The 20456-nt window shown below is 39.1% G+C and overlaps 1 protein-coding gene across 4 annotated transcripts in view; it reads left to right on the top strand.

Moving 5' to 3' along the window:
* The window catches only part of FBXL7 (F-box and leucine rich repeat protein 7), a 374313-nt gene that overhangs the window by 248069 nt on the left and 105788 nt on the right, over positions 1 to 20456 (top strand). The gene's annotated exons all lie outside the window — the stretch shown is intronic.

The raw sequence follows: 20456 nt of genomic DNA, 5'->3' as shown, positions 1-20456 counted from the left end.
AAATATTAATGTTGACCCATGCTACGTTGACAGTAGGATTTGAATCTAACCTTCTGCTCCTTTTGCTCAGAAAAGACACGTCCAAGAGGAGTTTTCTTCAAATCTTTCAGCTACTGTGCTAACGTGATATCAGCCACATCTTTAGCAATTTGGAATACAAGCCAGATTTGTGTGCAAATTCAGGGTAGCTCCATTGGCTTAATAGTGTTACTACAGATATTTATTCATTTTACCATTAGATCATAATTTGACCTCTGTTTTTGATGAACAAACAACCCATGTTTGATTTGCTGCTTTGCCATTGGGATAGGAGGGCTGTGGAGCTGAAAGGTTATAGCAAGTTCCTTCTCCTCTTTTGATGAGCTCTGAGGCATTCATCTGTAGTTAATTAAGTTAAGCATAAGACAGGATGGCTGTGTTGAAGTTTCTTACCAGAAAGTGCAAAGAACTTTTTTGCAGGCAACATCATTCTAAAGTTCTTTTTGTGCTTCAGTGGATGTTCTCCTACATTCTGTCAAGAACGTAAAGGTAGCAGCCTGGAGGACCTCTGTGTTGGATAGCCAGTGAACAAGAGATGGTTGAAGTGGGTTTAGTCATTTTTAGTAGTAGTGTAAGGTATGCAAGAAGATCATGATAAAGAGAATACAAGCATGGAAATATTCACATAGTCTTTGTTTTTTGCAGCTCTTTTCCAGGGACTCACCCTCTTGGGTGAAAGGACGCTCTGCTCCTGGTGCTTTGTCCTGCTGGCCTGGGGGAGTGAGAGGCAGCTGCAGCTTCCACAGAGAGAGCAGGGTTTTGCATGGCTTTTCTCCCTCACTTTCTCTCATTACATGCAACCATCCTCCTACTGCCCAGCACCCAACTCTTATTCCAGACACTTCAATTCCTTCTTCCTGAACCCAAGAGTTTAGGATGCAAAGGTATTTTGAGTACCTGATGCCGGTGGTCTATGTGTCAAGAACTTATGACCTTGAAAATTGGTTTCCTTTGATCACCCTTTGTTCCATTGTTCAGGAAGTATGCTTAACTACAAGGGGTGAAGTCAAGAATGATGTAATCATCATGGAACAATTAATCAGTACACTCACTGTGCTTTTCCAGGTGGAAAGTAGTAACAACAGTTAGTTATGCTCACATCTGCATAGAATATGTACAATAAATTATGCACAAAATCAAACATCTTTTAAGTGCATTATTTAGGGCATGCTTCCAGAAATGAGAAGAACCAAACCCACTTGATAAGCAGGTAGTTACATCATTTCTACTGATTGCTTACAGATTTCTGCTGAGGAAAAGGCTGGAGCAATGTGGGGTCACAAACCAGTTTATTGTCTTGAGCCACCCAGTTAATATGAGAACAGTCTCCTTAGAAAGTCTCTCCTTTGTTCTACCTTGTTCATTTCACCTGTAAGATTCAGGTGATATTGTACTTAAAGGTCAGTAACTTTTCAGTGCTTTTCAGTTCAGAAACTTTTCAGTTTCATCAAATCTCATGCTGAGCTGAATGTAGGGATTAAATGTGAGAGTTGAGCTATGCTTAAATTTCTTTTGAAATTGTAAAGGGCCATTTTAAACTGAAAATGATGTTCAGATAAATGAGATTTAGTCCATACAATCTATCCGTATCTCTGAAGCAATGTAGATTTCAGGTCAGTTGGAAAAAGCACTAGAGCACTTAAACCTCATTTATAAGGAGCAAAATTGCTTTGCTTTTGTAACTGAACATGTGTTCTTCTGTATCAACATCTCTGTGACCATTTGTGTTTGTGCTGACTGCTCCGATGTACAATGTGGGCTAGAGTCCTTTCTAGCTGAAAATTCAAGAGTTTCCAGTGTACATCATTGCTCTTTCATGCAACATAGAAACTTCTTACGAGAGCTGTGTTATGTGCCCTGCACAGGTATGTAGGAGGGCAGAGACATTCCTTTTAGTCCTCTGTTTCTGTGGCAGGACACTGGCTTCGAGTTGAAGAGGGGAATAACAGAACCATACCTGACAAAAAGTGAATCTGGTGTTTCAGTCTGTGGTCAATGTAGATAGAGGCTGTTTCAGTTTAATACCCTGTGTACCAGGAAGGTGCATGCAACTGGGCGGCATATCTAAAAAGGAGATTTTTTTTTTTTTCCGCTCACCTTTTAAGCTTGCTTTGTTCTAGAACATGGTGGCTCCTTATAGGTGGTCTAATAGCAAGTTTTAACTGTGGTGCTTCTTTCTTCTTGCGTATACAGTGGACTGAGTGTTTATATCGCTGTTAAACTGTGATTCTGAGCACCTCCAGTCTGATCTGGGACTTACTTTATGAGCTAGTATACGTACGGGCCACATAGCGATAACTTAGCGTAAAGAGCTTTTGAGCTACTGCTGTTCTTGTGTGGCTTTGGTTTGTTTCATGTAACTTAAGGTGGGAAGGGCGCTCTTGACCTAAATACTGTATTAATACTTCACTTGTCTTGTTAGATGTTTTCATATGGCTTTAAATGTACTGGAAGACAAGAAGCTTAAAGATGAGTTCTGAAGTTGTTTAGCTGAACTTGGAATATCTTTCCTGGAGCAAGACAGAGAAGGAAAGAATAGTGGAAAAAAGGCAGCAACTGAAGAGGGGAAAAAGCTGGATGGGTTTTACAACCATAAATGGTAAAAGTAACCTTGCTCTGCTGCCAGCAAGCAGAACGATGGAATAAGGTTTTGATTTACAGGAACAGCTCAACAAGGGTCTTGTAGAGTGCTTCATGCCTGCTATAAAAATGTGATTTGCTATAAAATGGGAGAGATTTAACAAGAGAATTTAAGCATCGGCAACAGCGCTGTTTCATGCAGAATGTGGATGCCTGCTTTTAGAGTTCTGGAAACACAAGCTAGTTTGGAAAACATGAAGTTTTCCAAGAGACACTGTGGATTATTTTTACTTACTACCTGAACATGTTAAACTTTTTGGTTCTTTGCCCATCCATCATGAGGTTTCTAAAATTAAGCAACATTTATTCTTGTAATTATTTCTTCAGATAATTGTTTCCCAGGAGCTAGGCTTGTAGTAAGCTGCCTAAGGACATCCAGGTAGGTGTGAGATGCTTTCCCCTAATTCTAGTATTCTGTCTTGTTGTTATATAGCCTGTATAGTCTCTCCCTATCTGTATATTACATGTTTATTTAAGAAGGTAAATTTGTCAGCTTTAAGCTCATGTGGTCAGTTTACCAGTAAAACTTCACAATTTCCCCAATTTGCAGTTCCCCAGTCTCCTGCTCTGGAGTGATTGAAGCTCAGAACTTAAATTTTCTTAACGGAAAGCTTGTGAACAAATGTTCCAAGTAGTGTTTGGGAAGTGGAGGACAGGGAACAGTAGCATTTGTGGATGCCTAGTGTCATTCCTTGTGAGGACTCCACTGGAGGGGGGAGGGAGAGAGGAAATGGGAATTTGTTTCTGAAAAGTGAAGCATCAAGTTGACTGTGAAGAATTAGCTATCCCAGTTAAAATCTGGGGCCAAATGTTTCCTTTAAAGGACTTGCTCTTAGTCAAAGGCAGAAGAAGGGGGACTCGGTTGCATACCACTTCATGGCTTAAACCGAAACTGAATGCTGAGATTATCTGTCACACTTAATTAAGCCAAGTTAAGCCTTCTTCATTTGCTTTAATTGCATCTCCATAATATTACTGCCATTTCAGATAGTTCAGAAATGACTGGTTTAAGAATAAACACATTCCTGAATATGTGCAAGAAACAGGATTAAATTATTAGTGTGAATTATTGTCTTCAAATTGGGAAGCAACTCAAAGATTGTGGGACACTAGTGTAATAGAATGTATAGTTGCCTATCTGAATATATGATTTTTGTTTCTTTTCGAATCAAATTGAAGCTTTCTTAACCTTTAAGGAAGAGCAAAGGATATTTTTATCTTAGTTCTTTTATGGCTTATCTGAACAACATTGATGTAAATGTTCTGTCTTTATGGAAACTCAATGACATAATTTGAAGTTTCGTTTTTGTGTTTGGAAGTATCAACATTACACAACTAAACTATTGGATTTAAGCTGTCTTGCATAAATTCAGAATAGCAATATGCCTTTTAAGTGTGTATAAGTGAAAGCTAATAAATACACTGATTTATACTTGCACATACAATGTGTGCAACTACTGATACGGTACTGCCAGTACTTAAATTCTAAGCTCTTCATTTAAAGGTTTTTGAAACTCTGCACAGTAAAAACTGTGTTCAGAATTATCTGGAGGACATAATCCTCAAGAGATCAGGGATAAAAGCCCAGTAGTAGAAATATTTATTTTTTTTTTTAGCATGCACAAAAAATAAATGCAGAGATCCTGAATGTGATATTACAGCATCTAGTAATTTGACTTGAAGGATATTTCTTCTTAATAAAACTAAAATGGTTTAAAACTTTTCAATATATTTTTGCTATAGGATAAATAAGCAATGCTTTCAAACTACAAAGTAGCATGTCTCCTTAACTGCAAGAGTAGCTGAGAGGATCCATACAAGCAAAATTTTGATTTTCTGTAGTATTGTAATTAATGTTCAATCATTTTGGCAGAAAGGATTGCTAAAAACTCACAAAGAAAAAAAAAACCACACTATCTCTATTGGAAAAAAAAAGAAGTTATTCATTAGTATCATGATATACTGAGAAACTATTGCACTGTAACAATTTTATGGCTGTCTAAGTATGCTTACATCAGGGTTATGATACAGATGCAGGATGCAGAGTTGAATTTGGAATACCTTTTCTTTGGCAAAAACGTAGGTGTAGCTCTCCTCCCTGTGTTACATACTCTTCAAGTACTACAGGTTTAAAAAGTTAAAATGAGGCCCAAAGATGCAAAATCGGTTGCTCAGTAATGATTTCTTAAATGGGAAAAAGCCTTTTGCATAGGCTCTGAATACAATTCTGTTTTTAATGAGGAAAGAAGTTGGGATTGAAGCTCACTCATCCTCAAAAGAGGGAGGTATTTAATCAGTTCAAATTTCAAGGTCAGTGATGTTTCTTGCTAGTTCAGAAGAAAGAGGTTAAAAAATTGGAGTTTTGCTAACTCTGGAGACTTAACTTATTGATGACTGAGGTGAATGATTGGTTATTTCAAATGATCAGCTAATTACCTGATGAGGAATGTGATTTTTTTTTTTTTTTTTTTTTGAAACTGAAAAAGGAAGCAAAACTGCATCATTACATCCAAGTAGACCCAGGATCCTATGGCTTGTTTAAAATGAGAGACTAATCCTATCAGCATCTCTGTATGCACTGTTGCTGTACATTAACTGAAATCTCAGTGTATGACCTATGCCCTGCATGGAGCCTTCTACTTGCAGATCTTAAATGAGGGTGCATCCACTTCAGACAATGTACTGGTTTAGTCACGTATCTGGGGAAGGGAACGCACAGCTGTGTCTTTGAGTTTGGTTTTTTTTTGTTGGCTTTTTTTTTTTCCCTACTGATCATTAAGCTGTGGTGGGAAAATTATACTTTTCATTTTTGCCTTTAAATGGAGAAGTACCTTGGAAAGGATAGTCGTACTTTAACTGTGCATTACACTGAGTGACTCCTTGCCGTTTTGTGGGTGTCTTGTATGGTGTCTCATTTCCTAGCTAGAATGTGAAAACCTCTTCCCCAAGGTTATGAAGGTTATTTAGTTACTTAGGACCAACTTCTTCCTCTCCTCTGTCAAGTTACAAAACTTCGGTAGCTTCAGGTCAGGCTTCAGGGTAGGGAGGTTGCTGCTAAAAAAAAAGATAAATGTGGCCTTATCCAAATATAGAGGTTTACAGAGGCACAAAACAGAAAATGCAATTCCAGAATTCTGAAGCTTGACACCCGTACTTCAGGTTTACTACTGCTATGAGTGAGTTTTGTGCATTTTGGTCTCCAGGGTTGGCTGAGAAACATACAGTCATACTGTGGTAAAAGCTGTTTTTTTTTCTCTAGTATTCATGGTCTGGGGTCTAAAGATGACTTCTCTCTGTAGAATAAAAAGATTTTGTATCTTCTCAGTTATATCTGTGTCTCTGTAAGTAAGTGGTTTTCCCCTGATGTTCACTTATGTGAAATGGAAATGCGGTCATTAATATCAGAGCTGAATCTTGCAGCAGTGTGGACAGTTAATATTGAAAGCCGTGTCAGCACCAAGATTGGTGGAGAGTTTTCTTTCCGTAAATGTATGATTCAATCTCAGTCATGGTCAATGCAGAAGAAATGTTGCGATTGTAATAATTACCTGGTCAATGTTAAGATGGATACTGTTTTGTAGCAAAGAAGGTACCCCTGCATGTTACGACTAGCTGTTGTCTCACTGAGTAAGACATGATTTACCCTATTCACCAATGTTAATGGTAAGCTGAACTGGTATGCTTTGCACCTCTGCAAGTGTTCTGTCAAATGTTTTGGGGCTGCTCTTTCAGCTATAAACTGATGTTATAGATACATTGTTGTGACTAACCCTTGTCAGCGTATCAGTACATAGAATCACTAGTTCAGAAAGTTCAGAGTTACTCTACTGTCGTGATGCTTTTGACAATACTGACTTCCCCTTAGACTATGTTCATTACATGTGTAGACAAAACCAGACGTTTCATGCATACACAAAAATGTCTGTTTGGCATAGCAGCATTAATCTCCACATTTTTGTGCTTATGTTAACCTGCCAAATAGAGCTGTGAATTAATGTAAAAAGAGAAAAGAAATATTTGTAAGCTTTCATTATAAAGGCTTAAATGTAACAGGGTTTTTGGACACTGGAGAATACCGTTGCCACACCAAGATAACACAGCATAAGCATCTACTGTTAGGAATTAGTCTTGTGCTCCTCTTTTTTTTCTTTTTTCTCTTTTAATAAATTTCATAGAATCATTCTCATTGGAAAAGACCTTTGAGATATCAAGTCCAACCATCAACCCAGCACTGCCAAGTCCATCACTAAACCATGTCCCTAAGCACCACATTTACACATTATTTTTTTTTTTAAACACCTCCATGGATGGTGAATCAGCCGCCTCCCTAGACAGCCTGTTCCAATGCCTGACCACCCTTTCAGTGAAGAAATTTTTCCTAATATCTAATCTAAACATCTCCTGCTGTAACTTGAAGCCATTTCCTCTTGTCCTATCACTTGTTATCTGGGAGAAGAGACCGACCCCCACTTGCCTACAGCCTCCTTTCAGATAGTTGTAGGGAGCAATAAGATGCCTCCCCTCAAGTCTCCTCCAGACTAAACAACCCCAGTTCCCTCAGCTGCTGCTCACAAGACTTGTTCTCCAGCCCCTTCACCAGCTTCATTGCCCATCTCTGGACATGCTCCAGCACCTCAGTGTCCCTCTTTCAGCACACAAGAGTGCTGATGGACTACACCCCACCCTGACACATAGCCATAAAATGGGATATTCCTACACAACAGTTGACCCTATATCACCGCCTAGGTTTGATTAAACCTGTGACAGCAATTTCCATACTGAAAGTAGCAAGGGGCCCAAAACTGAACACAGTATTCAAGGTGCGGCCTCACCAGTGCCGAGTACAGGGGACAATCCCTTCCCTTGTCCTGCTGGCCACACTGTCTCTGATACCAGCCAGGGTGCTGTTGGCCTCCTTGGCCACCTGGGCACTGCTGGCTCATGTCCCCCCAGCCATCAGCCAGCACCCCCAGGGCCTTTTCCCCCAGGCAGCTTTCCAGCCGCTCTGCCCCAGGCCTGTCACATTGCATGGGGCTGTTGTGACCAAGGGCAGGACCCGGCACTTCTCCTTGTTCGGACTTCACCATCACCCACTTGGAAGATGAGTAATGGGTAGTAATCAGAGGGCTGTACCAGACAAGGGAGTTCTCTAGTAACATCCCTTACCTGGGCCCCAGGAAGGCAGCAGACTCCCCTATGGGTTGGGTTTGCTTGGCATTTTTGGCCCTCTGTTCGTCTCTGAGAGCAATCACGGATGACAACCACCTTTCTTTTCTTCCTGGCAGAACCATTTGCCTCATATTTAGCACTGCAGATTGCTATGTTCAAAGCAAAAATCTCATACTGCTTCACAGTGCAACATACTAAAATAGTTAAAACTATTTGTGAGCAATACCACGTGCTTGATCTTTCAGATAAATTAGTGAAGTGCATGAAAAGCATGGGTAGTGCTAACTCATCGCTTCTCATTTTTTTCTCGGGGGTTAAAAGGGAGCATCTCCTCCTGCACTGAGAAGGGGAGGGAGCTTGACACTCTCCTTGCTCCCTTTCCTTATCTGACAAAGATGACTTCTCACCAGTGGAACCTTGAATAATTGCAATACATTATTTGAACAGACAAACCTATTGACCAAAGCAGAACTTTATTCATTAGTGTAATAAAACCTGACTGGAGATGTTTAGCTGTGTTGCTCCAATTTCATCATTTTTCCAATGTTATCTGTGTACTATTTTGTATCATAAGTCTGGAGCTCCCATATTTTCATATTTTGATGCTATTAGGATCTGAAGAAACCATCTGAAAATGGATTTTTACTTGAGAAAGGGTGTGTGTGCATGCATGCACACACATATGTATGTGTGTGGGTTTTTTTAAGGAATCAGGCCCTCTACACATTTTCCAGTCTGAAAGAAGTCCTGTTGATAGTACTGGGTAAGTAGTAGTGGGTCAGTGCCTCATTTACAGCTAAAGAACTTGCCCTTCTTAAGAACATGTTCTTTACTTTCCTACATCGGCTTATGAAGAAGTGGAAAAGGCACTGGTAGCAACTTCTTTGCAGGTACAGGACTCTTGGGTCAGTGTAAAGTATGGAATTGCTGTCACAGGTTTAATCAAACCTAGTCAGTGATATAGGGTCAACTGTTGTGTAGGAATATCCCATTTTATGGCTATGTGTCAGGGTGGGGTGTAGTCCATCAGCACTCTTGTGTGCTGAAAGGTGTTTCTTTGCTGGTGTGTTTAAGTGTACCACTGTAATTGTGCCACAAAATGTATGGCTACGTACCCACTGGCAAACCTGTTTGCCCATTTAGTATGCAGGGAAAGAAAAGGAGTGATGATCACCTTCAGGACTCAGGACTATGAAACTGAAGAGAATGGACTTGCTTCTGCTAAGCTCCGAAACCTTACAGAGAATTTGTTATAGGCTGGAGTGGAGGAGACTTGCTTGTAATTCTCCAGCTTTTATCCTAATGCAGTTAGGATGTGTCCTCTGGCTAGTAACCTGCTTGTAAATATGTTGGAATTAATTCCACTGGAATCTGCATAGAGTACTTAAGGTGGGGAAGACCGTTACTAACTGTGCAAAAACTGCTGAGTGGTTCCACATGTTGAATTTCCTTCCCCTTGTCATTCACATGACCACCAAACATTCTCTCTGGCAAGCACACCCCTGCCTTCAGGTGTTTAGGTTGGACATTGAGGAATAGAATGTAACATTATTTTCTCTGTCTTTGTCTTTACTGGTATTTTTCTCTCCCTTAAATTTGTTTACTGTACATAGTTGTGCCCTTTGGGATCCTTAAAACTCCAAACTTTATTTATCCTTGTCTGCATTCTGGTTTATACCCATAGAAATTAATTTAATTTCCTGTGCATACCTAACCCCCCCGCCCCCCTTTATTTTTCCTTCCCCCAATCTGCAACTTTGTGCTGTTTCTCATTATCCTTTGCTGTGAGGCTTTGAGAAAATTTACTAAGTAGAGGGGGCATAATCCCTGTAACTATTGCTCCCCACCACCCAGCCCCCTCTACCTCCCCAAACCAACCCTTCTTTAACAGACACTTAAAGTTAGTTGTGATCTAATGTTCGAGGTCAAAGATTTTTTTTTAACTTTTTAAAATCAAAGTTTAGTTACTGCTGGTGTTTGAGCAGAGAGAGTCTTTCTTCTGCGGAGTTCCTGCTCCTTGCCTCTCTTTCTTCATCCATTCTCTTTTTGTGCAGGAATTTTTGAAACTGCATAAAACCAGGTTTCCCGGTGAAAGGACAAGCATAGTGTTACCTCATCACCATAATTCTACTTGGTTTCTTTTGGAGGTGGCAGTTCTGTGGGATTGTATGGGGTACCTCTGGGTAAAATTCTTCAATCAGTAGTGCTGGTTCTACAGTATAACTTGACTTTTGATTTCTTCTCTTAGTTTTCCTGCTAGAGTTAAAGATACTCCGCATAAACGCATGACACTTTCATGGCCACAACGAAAAATTGGGTGTCTGTAGCTGTTCTGCCTCCAGCAGTGATGTGTACTTGTGCCAGCTTTGGAGACAATTCACATCCCATGTGAATATATTCCTTTTCTTTGGGACCACTTGTGATGAGTATGATTTTGAAATGGGTGCGCTTCAGAATGAAGGGTCACCAGGCTTTCCTTAGTAATAGTTAGGGATATTAAGAAGAAGTGGTTGTGATTAAGCTTTTGAAATACCCTCTTTTGTCTGTGGAACTGCATCCATGAGACTAGTTAATGACCTGGAAGCGTGTGTCAGTGTCTTAAGAATGTACTTTGTGAAATTTTCTTCTTGGTAGATTTGTTTTGGGTAAAGCCAAGAAATGAGCCTTTGGTGGGAAACAGCAATTCTTGAGTTGTTGTCAACTCTGGTTATATATGTTGCTTTTCTGACAGTTTTCTCTCTGAAGGCTGCACTTGTAGGAAAGGAATTCTGATCTGATAAGGGGTATGTTGTAGTTATTAGTCCAGAGACATTATTCTTCCTGCTGTTAACCTAAAATAATACATACTCTTGTACAGTAACCATGTTATAGGAGTCAGGAAAAAGGGAAATAAAAATCAAAAGACTCCAACCAGGCATGACTTGTAGATGGTAGTGTTACCCATAAAATTGAGCTGACAGGAAAAAGTGTTATGCATATTCCTGTTACTGCATTTTTCTTAGTTATCGTCAGTTCTTCTGCTTTTCAGATTATCTCTAGGACTTAGACACAAGGGCTTAGTCCACCAACTTGCCATGATGTTTTGTGATGGGGGGAATCTTTTAACTCTTTCCCTCGATTGGTCCTAGAAAGGAAGGAGTGACAGCCCATTCTGGTTTTCTAGCTGGCTGCACCTGGGGAGGTTGTGCCTGGAACATCTTTTCTGAAAATGAGATTGTGTTCTTCCCTGACATCTAGTGGAAAGGCAACACTTTATGATTATGTAGGCTGTTACCTGAATTCAGTTTGCTATCATTCTGTGCGATTTAGGAAAATCTATTTGAAGTCCTATTAGCAGTTGAAAAAGTAGTCATTGCATTGTGGTGAAAAGCCAAGTAGAGAAGGTGGCTGTAGTTAATGCAACCTCCTGGTTATTGTCTGGACAGGCGCATGTATTCTGCTTTTCCCATGATATTAACTGATCTATATTTTATGACCTTCTGTGCTCAACCAAACAGGTTTCCATCCTTCGAGCCTTTCCCTCTGATACTTGTTGTCCAAGTTATTCAAGCTTTTCAATATTAGACTAGTGGAAGAATCCTTTGCATTTGCTTTGATGTGAATGGGGTTCAGAGCATTTACATCTGTGTAGGCACAAGATTTGTGAACAGAGATTTGTCTTATTCTAGGTAATCTTTGACTATGTGATTACTGCTTGGTGGTTGCTTAAGAACAGCTTTGGGACCAGTAGAGGAGAAAAGCCTCTATAAAACCAACACTACTCTTTCCAGTTAGCACAGTTCAGTCTTTAAGAACATTTAGGGGAAAGATTATTCTTGCAGAAACTAGCCTCTGATTTGTGACTTTTAACAACAGTATGATCGTCACTATTTATCAATAGATAAGACTTTGAAAGATGTTCATGTTCCTCTCCAAAGTGCTAGGAGAAATGTGCCTAGGACAGGAAAAGCACTGAAAAGCACATTTGCAGTGCTAAATATGAACTGTATTAATGATGCTTTTTGGAGAAACCACAAATGCTTTGATGAGCTACTTTGCTGTAAACTTGTGTCCTTATACACACTTAAATTTCATGCTCTTTGCAGATGGTTGTTTGTAGGGGAGGGGAACCAAGAAAACCCAAACAAAATAACAATTGAGCATCTTGGTGATAATCAGAAGTTTCTAGTTTGGAAATGTTTTCCCACTTAGAAATTATTGCTTTCAGCTGTGAAAATAGCAGGCTTTTCCTGCAAAGAAAAAGAACTGGGAGAGGGGGAGGATGCATTTTAAGTATTTAAAATAAATATCAATTCTCTTCTGCAAATAGGGGAAAATAGACTCTTGTTTTAAGATCGCACAGGGATTTCATAAATACTGCTTGTGTTTGTGGATGAGTTATTAGGTCAGGTCAGAGAAGCTCTGCTTGAAAATGGAGCTCTTAATGCTGAAGCTGTGCTGACACCCTTTTTGAACAACCTCTTCAAAAAGAAAGTACCTTAGGGGCTGTATGTAAACAGAAACCCCCAATAAAGTTATTTTATTGGTTGCACTGACATAATCTAGCAGACATAATTATCTCGGGGCTGGCTAACTGCAGAGTGCTCGGAGAGATTTGCTGTGGCTGAGTGAGAGTTGTCAGTCCATCAGAAGATCGGATGTTTACAAATGCTGCCAGTCAGGTTCATTTCATATCTACTGCTAGTAGATTTATTCATAGTACCTTCTCTCTGTGAAAAGAACAACTGCTGTTCAGGCTTTTTTCCCCAAGTATAGTCAAATATTTTACAGAAATGTATTGTGACTCAACAAAGTGTGACATGGTAACCGGAGTGGAAGCCTCCAGTGAGCACGTGGTATTGGATAGCTGGACAATAAAGCTTCTTGGTGGCATGTCGTTTTTTCAGGCCATTGAAGTGTTACTGGAAGAGAGAAGCAAAGCTTTGTGTAGAGGGGCTGTATGTGCCACCCAGCGAGAGTTTCAGGCCTCTGTGTTTTGTTTTGTTTTTGTTTTTGTTTTTTTTTAAGAGCAAAGGTCAGAGTACCATTTGCCTGGTTTCTTCAAATTTCCCCACCCTCCCCACAGAAGTGTGTCCAATTCAGTCTGAGATGTGCACCGAGTGCCCTGCTCTGAAAGCAATGATACTTGCTCATCCTTCCCATTGCAGTGGAAAACTGCTGTCCCACATGGGAGGATGGGCTTCAAGTGACAAGGTCCAGTGTTACATTGGTTTTGCGATCATTTCAGTCAACAAGGATGGAAACGTTTTGACGTAGGGACTACTTTGAAATAGAACAGGTAGGTGTGATGCCATGTGCCTGTTGCTGGCTGGTGTTGGTAGTGGCTTCGCTTTAAAGACAGATGACAGTGTGTTTTTCAAAGTTAAGTCTCATACCAAGGTATGGCTTAGTGAGAGTATGGTGTGAAAGATGCTTTAATCAGGCCTGTGCTACTGGTTGGGGTTTTTTACTGTACTAGTCAAAGGAAGAATTTTTGGCAGAAATGTATTTGGTAGGTAGCCAATGACTTTCAAAGGAGTTGCAGAATTACTGCTTGGAGCATAATGTTAGCTTACTCAGCCTTCCTTGAATTGACATATGAAAAAAACAAATGCGGTTTTGTATTCAGATGGTTTAGTTTGCAGAGTTGTGGGTTTCAGAAGCTTGAACCTATGCGTGTGATAAGAGAATGGAGAATTACTCAATATGGTTTGTCTTTTCAGAAGACTTGAATAAAATGTTAAATGAGAATAGTCCTGTAAACAGTAGCACTTCAAAAGAATATTACTGCAAGTAACGCCTGCCATATCCTGGGAGGAGAGAGAAATAAGCAAGACGCATGTGCAGTGTGGTCCTGCACATTAAAGCATAAAGACTAGGTTTTAATTTGGGGGCTTATATTCCTTGTTTAACATGAATTGAAAAAATGGGGAAAAATACTGCATTTTTTTTTAAGCCTTTTCTTTAAAACAGCAGTTCAAACTTCGCCCAGACTGTAATTGTTGAGAAAAGGTGAGTAGCCGTAGTGTGTTCTCCCTGGAGCACCTAGCCCAAAAATCGCATTTGGCCTGCATTCAGCCTCAGTGAGCAGTGGTGGTTGGATGGAGTTTCTCTTTCAGGATGGAACTAAAGGTTCTGCTGTGATCAAAGACTTGTGGGAGACAGCTAGTGACTGTTAACATACCTAGGTTACCTAGGAATAAACTTTCTATTTATGCCATTACTTTTAAAGGGTATAATCAGTGGCTGCTAAAGCTTTACCAGACAAACGTTGCCACAGAGCAAGATGCAGGGGTGGGGCGGGAACAAAGACATGAGCACGAACTACCAAATGCTAATCTGAAAGTTTCTTTTCACTTTTGACAAATTCTATGGGACTAGTTCATATTACTAAAATAAAAAAATAATCTTTTGATCGTTATCCTATTTATGTAATTCCATTGTTTGCTGTGCTCTGGCTTTTGAGAGACAATCAGTTGCTTTCTGTTTTCCTCTGATTTCTTTTGGACTAGTTTGTTTTGGAAGGTGAGCAGGCTGCAATAATTAAGCAATTACATTGTCAGCTTGAGTTGTGCTTCCTATTCAGATTAGATTAGATCCATGAGTATAACTAAGAAGGAAATATGCATGCCAGGAAAAGTAAAAATTTTTAGCAGCTCTGACATGGAACAATAAGCTGTTCTGCTCTTACATCTTTCCTAGAGGAGACCAAGAGATTTGACAGGACAGTAGGTTCTTGGAAGTCAAGTGCTTTGTGGTTTGGAAGCCATCAATTCTCTCTCAAACCTTTCTCTAGATAATATTCTTAATGAAAATGATGAGACTGTCTTGTGGTGGGTTATCAACTAAAACATACAGTTTGCTTCTGGGTTTTTAGCTCAGTTTGGAGTCTGAAATTTGAGACTTTTTTTTTTTTCCCCTTTAAATTCTTTGAAATATCTCACTTATTCATTAGTAGGGATTTCTAATGGGCATTACTCATGCAAAGTGGGGATTTTTTTTTTTTTTTTTCTGCTTAATGAGTCTTCGTTTAAGGTATCTTTTAAATACCAGAGAAACATATCATTATTTGGGTGCAGATTTAAATGATAATTATAGTTCATGTGTACTTCTTGAAGCAGTGGAAACTGGCATGTTTCACTAGAAATTGTGATAAAGTGTAACAGGAATGCTCATGTGTATCAGATTTGAATACAAATGTCAGCCCAAAAAATTTCAATGATAAAAAATTACTTTGCAAAAATGTCTTACATGACAAATTTTATTCATGAGCACTCGCCTACATGCTAGGTTTCAAAACAGGCCTTGTACAGAAGACTCCCAACTGAAACACAGGGCTTTACATACGAGTATTGAAGTCGTGTCTTAGTTGTACAGCTAGAAAATTGTTTTGATTTAAATGAGCAATGTTGTTTTAAGAGATTAAATAGCGTATGTAAAATGTTTGGTGTGTGGCTTAGCTTGGAACCTATCTTTATTCTTTATGGTGTGAAGTTAGCATTATGTGTTTTCTAAAAGCATAGCAGCAACTTGCAAATGTAGAAGAAATGCAATTTGGATTCTTATCATTGATGCTTTTGTCCTGTGGTGCACAGAACAATGGATGGATTTTCTGAATGTGACAGCAGACACCAAGTGCAGTATCAGTTTGATAAGAAATGAAATCTGTGTGTGTTTTAAGCAGAAGAAATAGTTGAAAATAGTGTGCATTAATAAGTTAAACTCTTCTTTTGGATGAAGATTTAAACAATTTAAACGCAATATTATCTTTAAACAAGTTTTCTGCCAAACATGACACAATATTATGTCAAAAATGTTTCTTGCTTTATTTCTAGCATTGGTGTAACACATTTTGTTCTGCAGGTGTTCAAAATATTGTTCCGTGGATTTGGGAGGAGGTCTGTTATCACAAAAGGCAGTATCTTAAGTAATCCTTCACTGTAAATGTGGCAGCTTAGAAAAAAGGAAACATTCTGAAGTGATTTGAAATATTTTGGCAGGATTATCTGTTGTGGAAATATGAAAGAAAAACTTTGTGACTGTGGCTGTTGGTTTTTCTCTGAGATCATCTAGAAGTTGTGAACTCCTTTCTCACCCCCTGCTTGCAGAGGATTGTTCGATGTTTTATAGAAATTGCTGTGCAAGATGCTAACCTCATGAAGATCTGTCACGCAGGATTCAGTCCTACTGGGGATGAAGCGCGCCTATAAATTCATTGATTTTAGTCAGTGTTGCTTCTAACAGAAACTCTTTTTGTCTTAATGTGGAGACCTGTGTTACTAAACATGCGTCAGCCAGATAATACCCTCTGACCATATATAGTCTGCCTGAGAAAATGTACTTTAGTGGAAGTAGTATAGAAGCTATCTAAACATAATCCTCTGGCTTTGAGTCATGATTCTTCATGTTGAGAGTGCGTACCTGCTCAAAAATTGGCAGAGAACTTACTTTCTTCCAGTAGCACAGCTGGCAGACTATTGGCTGATCACCAATATATGAAGTTATTTGGTTCAGTTTTGTTCCTATTATCTCAGTTTAACTCTGGGCTTCTGAGGCATTGTTTTGATGTGAGAGCAAAATTTGACCCTTAACCTCAGGATGATGATGCTTACTCTGTAAGAATCAAGATGTATCTAAACATTGGCTATGAATTTCATAACTGTATGAAACAAATATTAGATGGGAACCATGAGTGATGAATACAGTAGTGCAGAAGGAAAGTACTATTAAGCAGAGAGATTTGTTCTTTCTAGTACATGACATTTTTGTTTCTTATGAAGGTGAATTATATGACTCGGTAATGAGCTGTGATTTACTTAACAATGATATTCTCAGAAGCATTACTGTCAACAGGTGGCCACCAAAGGAGGAGTCTGTGCGTTACTTTGTAATCCAGGAATTTCCCAATGAGACACTGGTTTGTTGATCTCTTACAGCCATCTGATACCTAAAAGAATACACAGTATATTTCAGGTTTGGACACTGATAAGCATTAGCTGTTTTTAAAGTACTAGACCTGATATTCCAAGTCAAGCACTGCTTTCTATGTATGGTGATAGCAGTCTGTGTTCATCAGCTGATGCAATTTGTTTTACTGTGTTTTGAAGTGGCCGAGCAGTGCATTGCTAGCATATTTCTGTACGTGTAAGCTCTGTAGCTGTAGTGACTGGTGGGGCTGATTTCACTCACACACACCCCTTTTATCTAATGGAGTTATCTGCATTTATAGAAAGTAGAAATAACATAATGATGTAGAATACTTGTTTCTAGCCACTTTGTGGAGGTACCAGAATAATGGGGGAAAAATATATTTACTATTCAGAGGGGGTGGGGTTTTTTTGGTGGTTTTGCTTTTGGTTGGATGTCTTGGCATTGGGGGTTTTTTGAGACTTGAATATTCACTGAACTTGAATTAGTTTATAGTTAGAGAGGATTGTTGTTATGGTTAGCTTTCTAGGAGCTAAGAGGCTTCAAAAAGAACCATGCTAACAAGAAACAGGAGTAAAACAAGTACATCTGTTCAGTAATGTGAACGGCATGCATATTATAGGAATTGTTCCGTGGGGGGAATGGTGTAATTCACTTTTAAGTGTTACGCTGCATTGCTGTATGATCAGATCAGATAAGTGATTGTCATGGCTTAACCCCAGCCAGTGATTATGTACCATGTATGGTGGGATGGGGAGGAGGAGAGCTGAAAAAAGGTAAAAACCATGGGTTGAGATAAGAACAGTTTAATAATTGGAATGAAGTAAAATATATTATTAATAATCGTAGTGAAATGGAAAAAGAGAGTAATAAAACCCGAGAGAAACAAATGAGGTACCATACAGTTGCTCACCACCCACTGACCAATGCCCAGCCAGTCTCCCAGCAGCGATTGGCACCTCCCAGCCAACTCCCCCCAGTTTACATACTGAGCGTGATGTTCTATGGTATGGAATATCCCTTTGGCTGGTTTGGGTCAGCTGTCCTGGCTCTGCTCCCTCCCATCCTGGCAGAGCTTGGGAAACTTGACAAGTCCTTGATGAAGGGTAAGCACTACTTAACAACAACTAAACCATCAGCATGCTATCAACATTATTCTCATCCTAAATCCAAAACACAGCACTTTACCAGTTACTAGGAAGAAAATTAACTCTGTCCCAGCCAAAACCAGAACAGCGATACATATGTGAGAAGCAAAAACTGCTCCATATGATGTCTAAGCACACGCTTTGCTTAGGAGGAGAAAAAAATAATCGGGTAGGGATTTATACATTCAAGCAGATTGAATGGATATGTTAACACTATAGCTTTCTCCATGTCTAGGAGTGCTAAAATGGCAGCAATCTACACTTTTGTATTTCCAAGTGTTCATGTACATTGTGTGGTAATTCCAGCTATGTAAAACGTAAAAGGGATCATTAACCCTTTTGAAATACTGGTGCATCAGTGGATTTTTATAACTGTAGGTAAAATCAATCTATCATATTAAGTGATTAAAAGTATGTGCAAGCCTACATATTACTTATAACACACGTCTTAATTGTCTCTTACACTATATATATGAAACTTGTAAGAAAACAAGTAATAGAAATTATAGCAGTTTTTAAAAGTTAATTTAAAAGCAACTGTTGTAACTGCAGCATGTTTTTAGCAAACAAAAAGGTAGTAACTGCTGCAAACTTACACCTGATTTTAAAACAATAGCTAGATAGGTATTCTGGATGCATTTGTGAATAACTGTCTACAGGCAACAGTAAAAAAAGTTTGGAGGAAAAAAAGAATTGTGATTCTAGCAGGTTTTTCTTTATCTTCCTATAGAACCTGTAATGTACATGCAAACATTTAAGTGATCCTCCTTCACACCGGTCAGTTGTGATAGCAGTTAACACAGCAACCATGGAATCACCTTTCAGTGTTAATTTGAAGGTGGTAATATTTCTGGCTGTATTTATTGAGAAATATTACAGAGAGCAGTCTTTCTGGTTCATGGAGACTGGTCTCACAGACTTGGAGAGCAATACTTGGGCTTCTTAAGATCTTTCTGTAAATGTCTTGCCTCTGCATTGGGAAGAATGGATGGGTTTTCAGTGTTGACATGGATGAAAAGAACATCTTCTAATCTTAGTCTCTCACAGGTTGAGTGTGCATTTGGTTTCCAAGTTCTTCCTGACTCTAGGAGGGGTGGATTTTGCAAGGCTGCCTTAAGGCAGGAGATATTTTGCATAAGTCAGGAGGATATACAAGGGGAGACAGAGGCGTTACCTGCACTTCTGGTATTGTTCAACTGATCTGGTATTTCAAGGAGACTGGATGCTTGAGGACCACAGGACTACTCATGACTGAAGGCTGAAATCTCCAAACAAGTCTTGAAATGGTCCCTGGGAGGATACTGTAAAACCAGATGCCCAATTGGTGGCAGCACACACACACTGGCAAGTTGCCTTATACAGATAATATACACCTCAGTTTGGGGATGAAATATTTACTGGCCAAAACTCATTTGCCATGTGAAAATGAGTCAGTGGTAGGAATGCTGAATGGGCACTGTAAGATCACAACATTAATGAAACATCTAATGGATGATCTAGAAGTGGTTGAGTTGGAACAGTTTAGGAATTCTAGGAACTGAGCCTTGAAAAGGAAAATAAAACTGTAAACAGGAGAAAAGCATTCAAAATGACCATAAACAAAGCAGATCATAATTCTCAGCAAGTACGTTTGCTGCATACACAGTGTTAAAACCCAACATTTAGTTGATTTAGAACAGGCTTGTTGCAGTATAATCAAGATTTTTATGACCTATGTTATGATCAATGGTTTCCTTATGCTGAAATATTTCTCTGCAGCATTGGCTACTCTGCCAGAAGTGCAGGTGAATGAAGTCCAAAGTCCAGATCCTTTCTTCTACTCTGGTAGAAGAAGCAGCAAAAAATAAAGAACTCTTACAGTGCCAGTATATTTCGATTTGAATGCATTTAGATCGGTCAGCTGTTACTCTTGACATTAAGTTTCAAAGTAGTTGGTTCATTTATCTATGACAAAAGTTAAGTCCTTTACAGATGTTTGTAAACTCAAGCATCCAAGCAGCACTTAATTTTTTTTTTTTTTGCCCCTGTTAGTTAAATATTATAAAAACATCTTTACAAGCATTAAGCTTGCAATTAATCTGCTTCAAGATTTGATGATGACAATAATTCACCTCAGGGCTTGTTTCATTATAGAATTTGGCTATTTAATGACTTGAGATTGCTTTGAAAATTCTAGCCTAATTGTGCTGCTCCTGTGCAGAATTAACTCATGTTTTAAAAAGCACCAACTGTTCTCAAATATGGAAATATGGCTTGTTCCAACCCCCAGCACACCCAGTTTTATTTACCCTAGAAAAACTTTTTTCTGAGTTTTAACCCATCAAAAGCTAACCTTATCTGGTACATCTAGGCAGAGCATCCTAGAAATATGGAAGGTGAACTGGAAGGAAGGATTCCTACTCATATTTTTGGCCCACATGCTCTTCAAGGAGTGTATTTGATTTCTCTGTGAGGTATTCTGGTTCTGTTCTGTTTCCTGTAATTTTAAATCTAGTTCAGGTGAAGCTGGTCTGCTTCTGCAGCTGGTAAACACTGTGCTTTTATGGCACTGTA

This window comes from Falco punctatus (assembly GCF_963210335.1).
Source record: "Falco punctatus genome assembly, chromosome: 3".
Classification (NCBI taxonomy): Eukaryota; Metazoa; Chordata; class Aves; order Falconiformes; family Falconidae; genus Falco; species Falco punctatus.
This window is presented reverse-complemented; position numbering and strand designations above follow the sequence as displayed.